The sequence below is a fragment of the Panthera onca genome, chromosome C1 (assembly GCF_046562875.1).
Source record: "Panthera onca isolate mPanOnc1 chromosome C1, mPanOnc1 haplotype 2, whole genome shotgun sequence".
NCBI classification, from domain to species: Eukaryota; Metazoa; Chordata; class Mammalia; order Carnivora; family Felidae; genus Panthera; species Panthera onca.
In genome coordinates, this window is record NC_138346.1 from 62,838,642 (window position 1) to 62,852,113 (window position 13,472).

The following is a 13,472-nucleotide window of genomic DNA, read 5'->3' on the forward strand; positions in this document are numbered from 1 at the left end:
TAACCTTACAGGGATTTACAGCTCTTAGAAATCAGCAGAGGGCATCAGCCAATTCTCAAATACCAAGTCTGTGACATCTCAGAACTTCCTTATGCCCCTGACTGATCTATCTTGATCCAAATAAGAAAGAAGACCACTAGGCCACCAATCAGCTGAAAAAGCCAAATAACTTCTGCATTTACCCTGTAAAATATCCCTTAGTCAGTGAAAAACTTTGCACTCATTTCTCCCATAGCCTTGAGCTTCCTGAGTTAAAAGCCTCGCGATAAGCTCATCTTTCCGTTTTGTTTTATTCATTGTAGAGTTTGGTTTTTGATAGGACCCACCACTCAAAGGTGGGTCCCGTCAAAGGCCCATTTGGGGTTCATACAACAGAATTTAATAATGAAGATACTTTTATTTACTTCTTTGCTCTGTTTTGCAGAAGAGCTGGGTGAAAACCTGGTCCCCTGAGTCCTGGGCAGAATTTCTCAGTGAATGGTTGGAGAATTGTGTGTTTCCAGCACAGCTCAGCTCAGCTCTGTCAGGCACCTTGGCATCCACTCGGTCCTGGAATGGCTGTGCCTCGCCGGGGTCTGAACAGGAGCTCAAGTGGCTCTTCTGGGGCTCTGAAGCAATTAAAGTTGGGATTTGTTCTTCTTTGTCATGAGGCTGTTGGATTTTATGGTCTTTTTAGAAGCCTTGGTGACTGCTGGCCCCACTCCAGAGGGCATCCTTCCTCAGATGTTCCAGGATGCTGCAGCCCACTGAGAATTTTGCAGACAAGGTCCCGGGCCCACAGAGTCAGAGGCCAGGGGCTCAGTTTAACAGAAGCAGGCCAGACTTTACCAGTGCAGCTCAGTGACTATGACTCCTTTACTCCATCCCCTCCAGTCTGTTTCTCCCTTTCCTGGAGCTGAGCCAGGCTTCTGGAGGCGGTCTCCCCCTCTCAACAGGACCCTGTAATTAACATTTCTTCTCTCCTCTTTTTCTCTGCTCCAGTTCCATCTGCAGTTGCCTAATCACAGCATTAGCAACTGCAGATCTGATCCCACTCCTGATACGGTCTCCACAAGGGAGGGCTTTGAGCCAAGAGAAGACAGGCTTGTGGTCATGAGAAACGAAAGGAGCCTCCCCAGGATGAAAAGAGGCCATGTCTGTAACCCACAGTACTCGGCACGGGAAAAGTGCTCTTACAAGGGTTGCTGGTCTGATGTTAGTTGTGTAGTCTTTTTTTTTTTTTTTTCAAGTTTATTTGCTTATTTTGAGAGAGAGGGAGAGGGTGGAAGGGGGCAGAGAGAGAGAGAGAGAGAGAAAGAGAATCCCAAGCAGGCTCTGCAATGTTGATAGTGGGGAAAGCAATGAATGTATGGGGGCAAGGGATGGGCCTTCTCTGTACATTCTGCTCAATTTTTCTGTGAATCTAAAAGTGCTCTAAAAAATAAGACTTATTTTGGGGCGCCTGGGTGGCTCAGTCGGTTGAGTGTCCGATTTCAGCTCAGGTCATGATCTCACTGTCAGGGAGTTCAAGCCCCACGTTGGACTCTGTGCTGACAGCTCGGAGCCTGAAGCCTGTTTCAGATTCTATGTCTCCCTCTCTCTCTGCCCCTCCCCCACTCATGCTCTCTCTCTCTCTCTCTCTCTCTCTCTCTCTGTCAAAAATTAACGAACATTAAAAAATAAAACCTATTTTGTTAAACTCCATATACTCACTGCCAACTCCCAAATTTCTTTCTCTCTTTTTTTTTTTTGAAAGAGAGGGGGAGAGCATGAGTGAGTGAGCGGCAGAGAAAGAGAGAGAAAGAAAATCCCATAAGGGGCAGAGAGAGAGAGAGAGAGGGAGAGAGATAATCCTGAAGCAGGACTTGACCTCACCTGACATGGGGATTGAACTCATGAACCGTGAGACCATGACCTGAACCGAAGTCAGATGCTTAACCGACTGAGCCACCCAGGTGCCCTCAACTCCCAAATTTCTATCTCTAACCCAGAGCTCACACCTAAATACTTGACTCAGTTATTCAATGATTTGCTCAACATCTCCATTTGGTTATCTAAAAGGAATGGCACATTTAACATGTCCGAAAACAAATTGTTGATTTTCCTCATTTCAACAAATAGTAATTCTATTAGTACTTAGATCAAATACCCTTGGAGTCACCCTTGACAGGATGGAGACCGACATGGGGCTTGAATTCATGAACTGTGAGATCATGACCTGAGCCAAAATCAAGAGTTGGATGCTTAACCACCTGAGCCTCCCAGGTGCCCCTTAGTTGTGTAGTCTTAAAGTGACTCCCCATATATTGTCTATTAGTGTCAAGTAAGGGGAAAAAAACAACAAGCAATGGAGAAATTGTACAACACCTTGACCAGGTGGTCCAAATTATCGTCCGCATGGGACAGATGACATCATGTGGCTCCAGATGTGGTACCTTGGACAGGACACACCTCACCTGGGCAGCATTCTGGCTGAGATTATATAACCAATGTAAACATGAGGAAACACCAAACACATAATGAGGGATGTGCTATAAAACAAAATGGCATGTGATACAGATATTTAAAGTTGGAATAATACTGGAAAGATTACCATTACCCCTGCACAAAGATGATATACAAATTTGTGAAGAAACAGAAATGGTGTGGGGCAGACAGGAGATCAACATCATAAAAGACAGATTAAAGGAGGCTAAAGGAACACGACAGTCAACGGTGGTACCTGACTTTAGACTGGAGCCTGTACTGAAGGGAAATGCTATAAAGGACATTGACAGGTCAGCTAACAAAACTTACATATGGAGGGTAGATTAGATAAAAGCACTTCATCAGGCATTATGGTTATGTAATAGAATACTCCTACTAGAAAATATACACTGAAATATTTAGGAGTAAAGGGCCATGAAGTATACAACTTACTTTTACCCTGTTCAGAAAAGAATTACATTATGTGTGTGTGTATGTGTGTGTGTGTGTGTGTGTGTGTGTGTGTATACACACAGATAGATATATAAATAACTGTAGATGTAGATTATATATATAACAATTTTCTCTGAACGATTTAAAATTGTTTTAATGTTTACTTATTTATTTTGAGAGAGAAAAAAAGAACTTGAGCAGGGGAGGGGCAGACAGAGAGGGAGACAGAGACTCCCAAGCAGGCTCCATGCTGCCAGTGCACAGTCCCGATGAGGGGCTTGAACTCAAAATGTGAGATCATGACCTGAACCGAAATCAAGAGTTGGATGCTTAACCAACTGAGCCACCCAGGTGCCTCTCTCTGAACTATTTTATATACATGTATATAGAGAGAGTTGGGAAGAAACATGCAAATGTTAAAGTAAGTGGAGTAGAATGAAGAAATATAGAAATGTACCTTTTCTATTTTTGCAACAAACACATACTGATTTTAAACTCCATTGTTTAAGGGACAACTGGGTGGCTCAGTCAGTTAAGCACCGACTTTGGCTCAGGTCACATCTCATGGTTTGTGAGTTTGAGCCCTGCATTGGGCTCTATGCTGACAGCTCAGAGCCTAGAGCCTGCTTTGGATTCTGTGTCTCCTTCTCTTTCTGCCTCTCTCTCTCTCTCTCTCAAAAATAAATAAACATTGAATTCCCTTGTTTGAGCAAAAAAGTAGAGATGCAGCATAACATAGAAATTGAGTGTAGTATGGGGGTCCAGTGGACCTGGGTCTAAATCCTGGCTCTGCCACTACCAGCCGTGACCCCTAGGGCAAGTTACTCTGCCCCTGAGTCTCAGTTTCCTTCTCTGTGGAGGAACAGTCTGCAAAGTTCTGTTACAAAGATGAAGTGAGGCAGCACCTAGCAAGTGCTCAGTGGAGGGCATGACGTTCAGGTCATGGACCAGGGCATGGTAAGAGCTCTCCAACCATTAAGTGTTATGATTATGAAGATGCTGTACCTCCCCCACTCGGTGATGCTGCCAGATGCAGTTTCACAGAAGTATAAAGGCTCTGGGGGGTCAGAGGACAGGGGCATCCAAGGGATGCAGTATTGGGGTCATGGCTTGTGCTGGGAAAAGAAAGGTTCCTTGGTGGGAGAAAGCCTAATCAAGAAAGCCACGTAAAGCACACTGTATGTGTTCCAAGGAGCTTCCCCAGACTAACATCATGGTCTGCTCAAACCGTCCTCCGCTGTTTAATAAGGACAGGTGCATGTGTGTGTGTGTGTGCGCGCACACACACACACACACACACACACACACACATGCTTTATTTGATCCAAGGGCTGTGTGTCTTGGACAATTTTACCACAAAAGCCTAATCTCTGCTATAAGAATTATCAATCCCTTCACTTAGGTCAAACTTTCTGGCCTCCAACAAATACTTGTAAAAAAATCAAAATGCCTTTAAATAGGGGCACCCGGTGGCTCAGTCAGTTAAGCATGGCTCAGGTCATGATCTCGCAGTTCCTGAGTTCAAGCCCCGTGTCAGGCTCTGGGCTGATAGCTCAGAGCCTGGAGCCTGCTTTGGATTCTGTGTCCCCCTCCCTCTCTGCCTCTCCCCTGCTGACTTGTTCTCTCTCTCTCTCCCAAAAATAAACATTAAAAAAATTTTTTTAAATAATTAAAAAATAAAATGTCTTTAAGTAATTAATTCCCCTCTAAGAAATCCTGAAGGCATGAAGAAACCAGAGTCTGGGGGGGGGGGGGGGCGGGGAAGGGAGAAGGAGGGTAATACCCCTCTTTCTGCAGCATTAGACCCAGGTGGCTCACCTACACTGGCTTCAACGTTGGCCTTACTTATCATATATACCCGGTTAGTGGATTCTGTCCCGGAGAGATCATGTGGTGACAACTAGCCCATCCTGCAAATCTGTTGATAGCCAGCCAATCAGCCAGCTTCCGACACTCCTAACTCAGCACTGCTTTGTTCCTGACCTCTATGGTGGGTTGTGGAAACCACACTCGCTTTAATTCATTGAATCCTGGCTCTGCAGTGAACTCATCATGTGACTTTGGGAAAGTTATTTACCTTCTCCGAGCATCGGTTCCCTCTTCTATTAAACTTGGGCAATAGTATGTACCTCCTAGTATTGCTTAATAAATACCAGCCCCTTTTCATCCTCTATAGTTGAGTGTCATAACAGGCCCATGAGTTGCTATTTGAAAGGGCACGTTTATAATCAGTCATTTTGTTCATATTTTCATATATTGATCTCAGTGTGAACATTTAGTTAATAAGAAAAGACTTTTGACGCAGCAGGAAATTCTCCAAAGATATTCTTCAATGGGTGGTAGGTTTTAAAGTGTCTCTAGGCCTCTGGAATGGATAGCGGTCAATTAGCCTGCCTCTTGCCTGAGAAATCAGACTAATTACTGGTGAGGCTTGGCTAATGGGGTCTTTTGTGAACTCCCTCCCTAAATGAGAAATCTTTAACTTTTCACAAAACCTCAATCTCATTTGTGCTGCTGATTCCTAATATTTCTAAATAAATGCTTGGCCTCTGGGCTTTTGTAGTCAAATAACCCAAATCAAACCAAGCTGCTCTGCCAAGGGAAAATTTTACTTTGCGTAAATCTACTGGAAGAAACTTTTAGAATCAATTTGAAATCACCAAAGGCAAAGACTAGCTGCAGTCCACTCTGGGGCCAGTTTTGTGGATGTGGGCTAAAAGGTGAGTTTACTCCGTTTGGGTTTAAATGACTTGTTGAGATGCCCAAACAGTAAACAGTGGCTGGTTTCAGAGCTCAGAGTATGCAAGAAGCAGGCTTGTCCCCCAACCCCAAGTCGACTGCCACATATAGACAAGCTCAGGGTTCTGTACCTAAGGCAGAGGACGCAAAATCCAGGGAAGCCATTATCTGTCCCACATCAACCTAGAAAGGAGGTGAAAGAGTCTGGAAAGGCAAGAGGAGTTTGAGGCAGGAAGTCACTTGAAGACAGCCAAACTTGAAACAGAAATACACGCAAATGCCAAGAGAACGAGAGGGGTAAGCAATTCAGAGCTTGGCAGGAATCTGGAAAAGATTCCAAAAGTGAAAACGGAGCTGAGGTGTAGCCTACATGGTTGGCTAGAGGGACCTGCTCCAATAGAATCTCCAGTGACCATGGAGGGGATATCTGGAATGGCCTACATGAGTCTTTCCTTCCCACTTCTTCCTCATCAAGGACTTCCACAACAACTCTTGAAATGCAGGATCAAAGTAGAACTTGGGAATGCTGGGTGCCTTGGATTCCTGTTATTGTATTAAATTACATTGAATTGCCTCCTAGAAGACCTGAGGTCTTCTTCTATTGGATTTTTACCAGCTCCATTTGTTCTTCCCCAAAAAATTTGAGAAGACACGGTTGTCCATCGCATAGCTGCTTGGGATATTCTGGGTCCTCAATCTATTCTGACTACGTAATGGGGGAACAAAATCCTTCTTTTGGGTAAAAAATTTCAAGAAGATAAAACAAAGAGGCACAAACATGTTTTCAAGACATAGTTTTTTATTGTAATGGGAATTCCTGTCAAAAGTTAGGATGCAGCGAACCCGTTTCATTCCCTCTCCTATACTTCTCCACTTGGCCTGGGATATCCTAACCAAAATCCTCTTTAAAGCCTTCAGCATCTCCATTCTCTAGTCCCATTCTTAGCACATGTATCTCCCCTCTAGGAACAAGCTTAGGCAGGGGTCTCAGTCAGCACATGCAAAACTACATATGTCTCAAAGGCCCATCTGTAGGCAGAACAAGAAAGCCTCTCATTTCTCAATGACTATGGCTGTCAAGCTGCAGTATACATATGGACTAGTTAGAGAACTTGTTAAAATGCATATTTTGGGTAACTTCTTCTAGAGTCACTAAGTCTGGGTGCATTTTTGAACAGTCATTCTAGGTAATTCTGATTCAGGTATAAAAAGGACACGTTTGAAAGACTGTTTGAGGGCTACATTAGTATCATAAGTCCTAGAGAACCAGCATCAACTCCAAAGAGGAATAAAGGGTCATTTCCCTCCACTTCTCTTGACCAAAAAGGAATCATCCCCAGGATCTAGATCTCAAGAAAGCCACGTGGTTCAACTGTCCCACTCCAAGATGGTGCTTTGGGAGTCTATGTTACCCATAACAGCGGCTGCCTTCTCCTAAAGATCTTGAGGGGGCAGGATTCCATAGCCTTCCCATGCAAAGCCATTCCAGTGTCTAATTGCCCTTCAGTTAAGAAGTTCTTCCTTACATTTAATCAATTCTTTGCAAGTCCTTGCAAGACTCATCAACTCTTGCTCTATTCTCTGTGTAGATGGAAAAAAACAAGTTATTGTGCAATTTCTATCCATTCATTGAATCACAGAGTATTGGAGACAAAAGGGATTTCAGATATAAACTGGCACTGTGGTTTTATTTGACCTATGAAGGTGCTTGTCCAAAGACACACATAGATTCAGTAGATTATTTAGTTTCCAGTGCCTGCAAAACATCTGAGGGAAGCTGTCCAGGAGGTGGTTAACTATACTAGTCTTCCATTCTGTGCACTTTCTATTCTACTGTGTTGCCTTAATTTGGGGATAGGGATGGGAGCAATCCTTTAGCCTTCTCCATTTCAGAATATACATATGAACCTCTTCATCATTCCTCCAAAGAGATGTGTTTTCCATCATCGTAATCATTTTAGCTGCTTGTCTTCAGATTTTCCTTTGCTCCAAATAGGGTTGTCAGATATAGCAAATAAAAATTCAGGATGCCTAGTTAAATTTGAATTTCAGATAAACAACTAATATTTGTTAGTAAGTGTCTCCATGCAATATTTGGGACATGCTTATACTAACAACAAAAATTATTATTTATCTGAACTTCAAATTTAACAGGGATTTGTATATTTAATCTGGCAACTGTCATTCCAAACATTCTAGAAGTGTAGCAATTAAAACTAGAGACAGAACTTTCACATCTTCAGCAATTCCTCATACTCACTATGAACACCCCCAGTCTCATGGTCTTTATGTTTGAAGCTCCCTCTGCTAGAATGTTCTGCCCCAAAATATCTGTGTAGCTTGATCCCTTACTTCAGGTCACTTCCAGATTTCTATTTATCAAAGAGGTGTTCCTGATCATCTTACAGAAATCTCACCATTAATTCCAACCTTCTCACTCTGATTTATTTTTCTGTCATCACTTATTAACACCTGGCAAAGTATATGTTCACCTACTTATATAATTTCCATCTCTTGCCTTAAAGTAGAACATAAACTCCATGACAGAAGGCACTTGGCTCTATTCATTGCTATATTCCTATCATGTAGAACAGGGCCTAGCATACAATAGGCCATATATTAGTTACTTAATGCTGCATTAAATGACCCAAAAGTGAGTGACTTAAACAATAATCATTTATATCTCTTACTGTTCCCGTGCTCAGGAATTCAGGAGACTGGGCTAAATGGTTATAGCCAAGAGTTTCTCATGAGGTGGTGATCAGATGTCAGCCAGAGCTACAGACATCTGAGGACTTGTTTGGGGTTAGAGGATCCACTTCCAAGGTGGCTCACTCATGTAGCTAGACAATGATCCTGGCTGTTGGCAGGAGAGCTTTGTTCTCTTCATTCCTCTTCACAGAGCTGTTATGAGGTTGACTTCAAAGTCATATGCTGTCACTTCCTCCGTATTCTATTGGTCACATAGGCCAGTACTGACTCCATGTGGGAGGAGACCTATATTAGTTTTCCATTGGTGCATAGCAGATTATCACAAAATCAGCAGCTTAAAATCACACAAATTTATTATCTCATGGTTCTGTAAGTTAAAAGCTTGGGAAGGAATTTCTAGGCTTTCTGCTCAGGATCTCACAAGGCTGAAACCAGAAACATAGACTCACAAACAGAAGGCAAGTACTAAAATTATAAACCTAAATCTCAACACCTTAATAATTACCTTAAATGTAAGTGGTCTAAATACGTATATCAGAATGATTTTTTAAGTGCCCCAATTATACGCTATACCCAAGAAACTTACTTCAAATGTAATGATATAGACAAATTGGAGGCAAAAAGATGGAACAAAATATACTGTGTACACATTTTCAAAACAGAAAAAAACCCAAGTGGCATTATTAATTATATTATTACAAAGTAGACTTCAGAACAAAGAAAGTGATTAGGCATAAAGAGGGTCATTCTATTATAATATAGTGAGCATTTCACCAAAGAAGACATAACAATTCTAAATGTGTATGCACCAAATAGCAGAGCTTCAAACATGAAGAAAAAACTAACAGAACTGAAAGGAGAAATATATGAATCCACAGTTATAGCTGGAGACTTCACACTCCTCACTCAGCTATTGACTGAAACAGTACACAGAAAATCAGCAAGATTATAAAATTGCTGATTTGAATAGTCACCATCAGCCAAATTATCTAATTGGCATTCATAAAATACTTCATCCAACAATAGCAGAATAGGTATTCAAGTGTCCATAGAACATTCACTAAGGTAGACCATATCCTTGGTCATAAAATAAACTTTAACAAATATAAAAGAATTTAAGTCATATAATGTATGTTCTTTGACCATAATGGAATTAAACTGGAAGTCAATAACTGGAAGAAAAACCCAGAAAATCTCCAAACATTAAATGCCTATATTAGAAAGGAAAAAGATCTCAAACCAATTATCTAAGCTTCCACCTTAATAAACTAAACATAAATAAATAAAATCAAATAAACCTAAATAAAGCAGAAGGAAGGAAATAATAAAGATCACAGCAGGAATTAATGAAATTGAAAGCAGGAAAAAAGAATAGGGAAAATCGACATAACCAAAAGCTAGTTCTTTGGAAATAACGATAAAATTGATAAGCATCTTGTAAGACTGAAAAGAAAAACGATGAAAGACACAAATTCCCAATACTGGGAATGAAAGAGAGGACACCACTGTAGATTCAAAATGCATTAATAGGATAAGTAAACGCTATGAACATCTCAATGCTTATAAATGCAAAAATTACATAAAATGAAGTAATTCTCTAAAAACCTCAAACTACCAAAACTCCCCCTAAATGAGATAAGCAACCTAAGTAGTCTTACAACAATTAAACAAATTAAATCCATGGTTAAGGCTATGTGAAAAAGGAATTTCCAGGCCCAGATTGTTTCACTGCTAAATTCCATCTAACATTTAAAGAAGAAATAATACAAGTTCTACATGCCTTTCCAGAAAACAGAAGAGGAGGGAACACCTCCCAACACTATCATGAGACCAAACCTTGACAAAGACAGCGCAAGAAAACTAAAAATATCTCTCATAAACATAGGTACAAGTCTTCAATGACATATTAGCTAATCCAATCCAGCATAGATATTAAAAAACAGTACACCCCCACCAAGCGGGGTTTATCCTAGAAACGCAAGGCTGGCTTCAATGATCAAAAATCAGTCAATGTAATCCATCTTATCAACAATCTGAAGATAGTATCAACTGATGGAGAAAAAGAATTTGACAAAATTTAACATCTATTTATAATTAAAGCTTTCAGCAAACCAGAAAGAAAAAGAAACTTCTATTAAAGGAAATCTACAAAAAACCTAGGACTAGCATCAAACTTACTTAGTAGGTGAAAGACTTAATACCCTCTCCCTCAGATTGAGAACAAGGGAAGGACGTCTGCTGTCACAATTCCTATTCAGTACCATACTCCACATCCTAGCTACTGCAATGAGGCAATAAAAAGTAATGAAAGGTATACAAATTAGAAAGGAAAAAACTGCGCCCATTCACAGATGACATGATTGTCCTCAGGGAAGATCCCTAGAAAGCTATAAAAAGCTCCTAGAACTAATAAATGAATTTGATAAGATCATAAGATACAAAGCCAACACGCAAAAGTGGTTTCTTTATAGTAGTAATGACGTTGGAAACTAAAATTTTTTAAAAACACCACTTACAGGGGCGCCTGGGTGGCTCAGTCCGTTAAGCGTCCGACTTCGGCTCAGGTCATGATCTCACAGTCTGTGAGTTCGAGCCCCGCTTCGGGCTCTGTGCTGACAGCTCAGAGCCTGGAGCCCATTTCAGATTCTGTGTCTCCCTCTCTCTCTGCCCCTCCCCTGTTCATGCTCTGTCTCTGTCTCAAAAATAAATAAACATTAAAAAAAAATTTTTTTAATAAAATAAAATAAAATAAAAACACCACTTACAAAATGAAGTCTCAGGTATAAATCTCATCTTCAGCCTTAGATTGTTTTTCAAAATCCTACTGTACTAGGGCATTTAAAAGTGCTAAACTGAAGTTCAAAAACAGACAAAAGCTATGGAACCAGAAGACAGAAACGTCATGGGGAGGAGATAGGATGTAGGATTTGGGGTAGAGCATAGGGGGACTTCTGATTTCTCTGGTACTATTCCATGTCTTGCCTTGGGTGATGATATGTTTCTTTTGTGATCATTCACTAGAGTAGACAGCTATGAATTGTGTACTTTTCTGTTTTCTGACTGTATGTTCTCCATCAAAATTTTTAAAAATAATAGTGACAAGCATAAAAGGAAAATATAGAGTGCTATCATGTCTTGAAACATTGTAAAACTGCATTTTGAAACTGCATTTGGCATTAGCCAACTAAATGTTAGCAGAATGATTTGAGAAATGTTTATTTAACTTCATATAAAATATTTTTGTTTCATAAAATTTGTATCATCCTCATCCATATTTTCCTCACATTATTACATATCAATGCCAGTAACTGTTGTTACAATGGCTAACACCAATCATCCTTACAAAACTCAAGGATGCTTTCCTTTGTGGGATAGGTGGTCTTAAGGTCATAGAGTTGGGATAATCCCCCAACTACATAAGGCCCATCTTTCATTTGTTTCCAGCATCCCAATTCCTCTATTTCCCTCTCTGTCCTCCCCTTATCCCCAGATATAGGTAAGTAGAGAATGCCCTTGTGATTATCCTTGGATGTTACTTTATTCTTTAAAATTATAAATCATAGAAAGTTTTAGTTATTAGGATGAATAAACTCTAGAACTCTGATGTATAGCATGGTGACTATAGCTAATAATACTGTATTATATACTTAAACTTTGTTAAGAGAGTAGAGCTGAAATGTTCTCACCACACACACACATACACACATACACACACACACAAATGATAACTACGTGAGATGAGGAATAGTTAATTAGCTTAATTGTGGTAATCATTTCACAACGTATACATGTATCAAAATATCACATTGTGCACCATAAATATATACAATTTTGTTAACTGTATTTCAATAAAACTGGAAGGATTATAGTTTTCTATGTGTGTAAAATTTTAATTTATATAAATGGCTTATGCCATAGATATTTACTCGTTTTTTCCACCTGACACCATGGTTTTGAACAATTATCTCTCATGCTATGTGCACATCTAGCTCATTATTTCTGACTGCTGCAGCATCCATTCAGTGTGTATCTTCTACTTTTCTATCCATCTTTTTCTTCCGTGATGAACAACAGAAAGTACTGCGCACCTCCTATCCATCTCCTGCACAAATGTTTCTCTGGAATATATATTGAGGGTTGGGATAGCTGGGTCACCAAGTATGTACATTAATCTTTGCTTGGTACCACCAAAATGCAGCCCTAAATAGTATCTCTTTATGCTTTCAGTTTGTATTTCCCTGTTAGTGAGGTAGAGCATTTCTTTCACAGATATTAGTCATTTAGATTACTGGTTCTGTGAACTGCCTATTCATACCCTGTGCCCATTTTTCTACTAGGTTTCCAAGTACTCTTTACTGATTTAAACAAGTCCTCCCAAAAGTGTAAAGTACAAAGTAAATAATTTGATGTCAAACATTAAACATTTTTCTTCCATGAATAACATTATGGGCAGAATGCAAAGTATACACAGATAACCAAATGTGGGAAGATATTTGCAGGATCTAAAGTATCATGGGGGTCTCCATTTTAACTTATTTAAGCCCCCCAATGATCATAGAAGTCAGTGCCCTTATAACTCCATTTTAGAGATGAGAAAACTGAGGCCAGAGAGGCTAAATAACTCACCTACAATCCAATAGCTAATTAGAAGATTATCGGATTTTCAAGTCTATCCTCTGGGACGTCTGCTTTTCCTTTCCACAAGTAAGAAGCTTGAAAGTCATCACTCGAACTGAACAAGTAAAAAGCTGAACTGACTGAAAAACAAGTCTTCCTGGATAAGAGAGGGGAGGATACAGGGCAAACCACTGCCCCCCAACACTTGAGAGGAAAATACAGGAAGGCGCAACTGACTAAAGCAGAGACTCAGGAGGAGAAAAGCCTGTGGGAACCCTTGAGGGGATAGAAAAGCTGAATTGGAATTGACAAATTGCTGGAGGCTCAGTGTGGACAAGTCTGAGAGTTAAAAACTCCAGGGGGATCTGGTCACGAGGGGCGCCCACAATATTATGAGATTTACCTCCAGCAGCTTGATCGCGTTCCCAAAGTAAGTATCAGAGAAAAATCCCTCCTATTTCTGGCAGGAGGAGCAGAAAAGAAACCTTTTGAAATGCATCAGAACA

At 40.4% G+C, this 13,472-nt stretch overlaps 1 protein-coding gene and 1 pseudogene across 2 annotated transcripts in view; one reads left to right on the forward strand and one right to left on the reverse strand.

Annotated features, from left to right (window-relative positions):
- Window positions 1-13,146, reverse strand: part of LOC144612662 (myosin-IIIb-like) — a 250,549-nt gene extending 237,403 nt beyond the window's left edge. The window contains exon 1 of one of the 2 annotated variants that reach the window (XM_078451161.2): window positions 12,976-13,138. The gene's annotated coding sequence lies outside the window, so the exon portion shown is untranslated. Of the gene's footprint in view, window positions 1-12,975 lie in introns of both variants that reach the window. The other variant, XM_060621589.3, reaches the window with a different exon arrangement.
- Window positions 2,528-2,625, forward strand: LOC132674055 (U6 spliceosomal RNA; annotated as a pseudogene).
- Window positions 13,147-13,472: the final 326 nt, after the last annotated feature.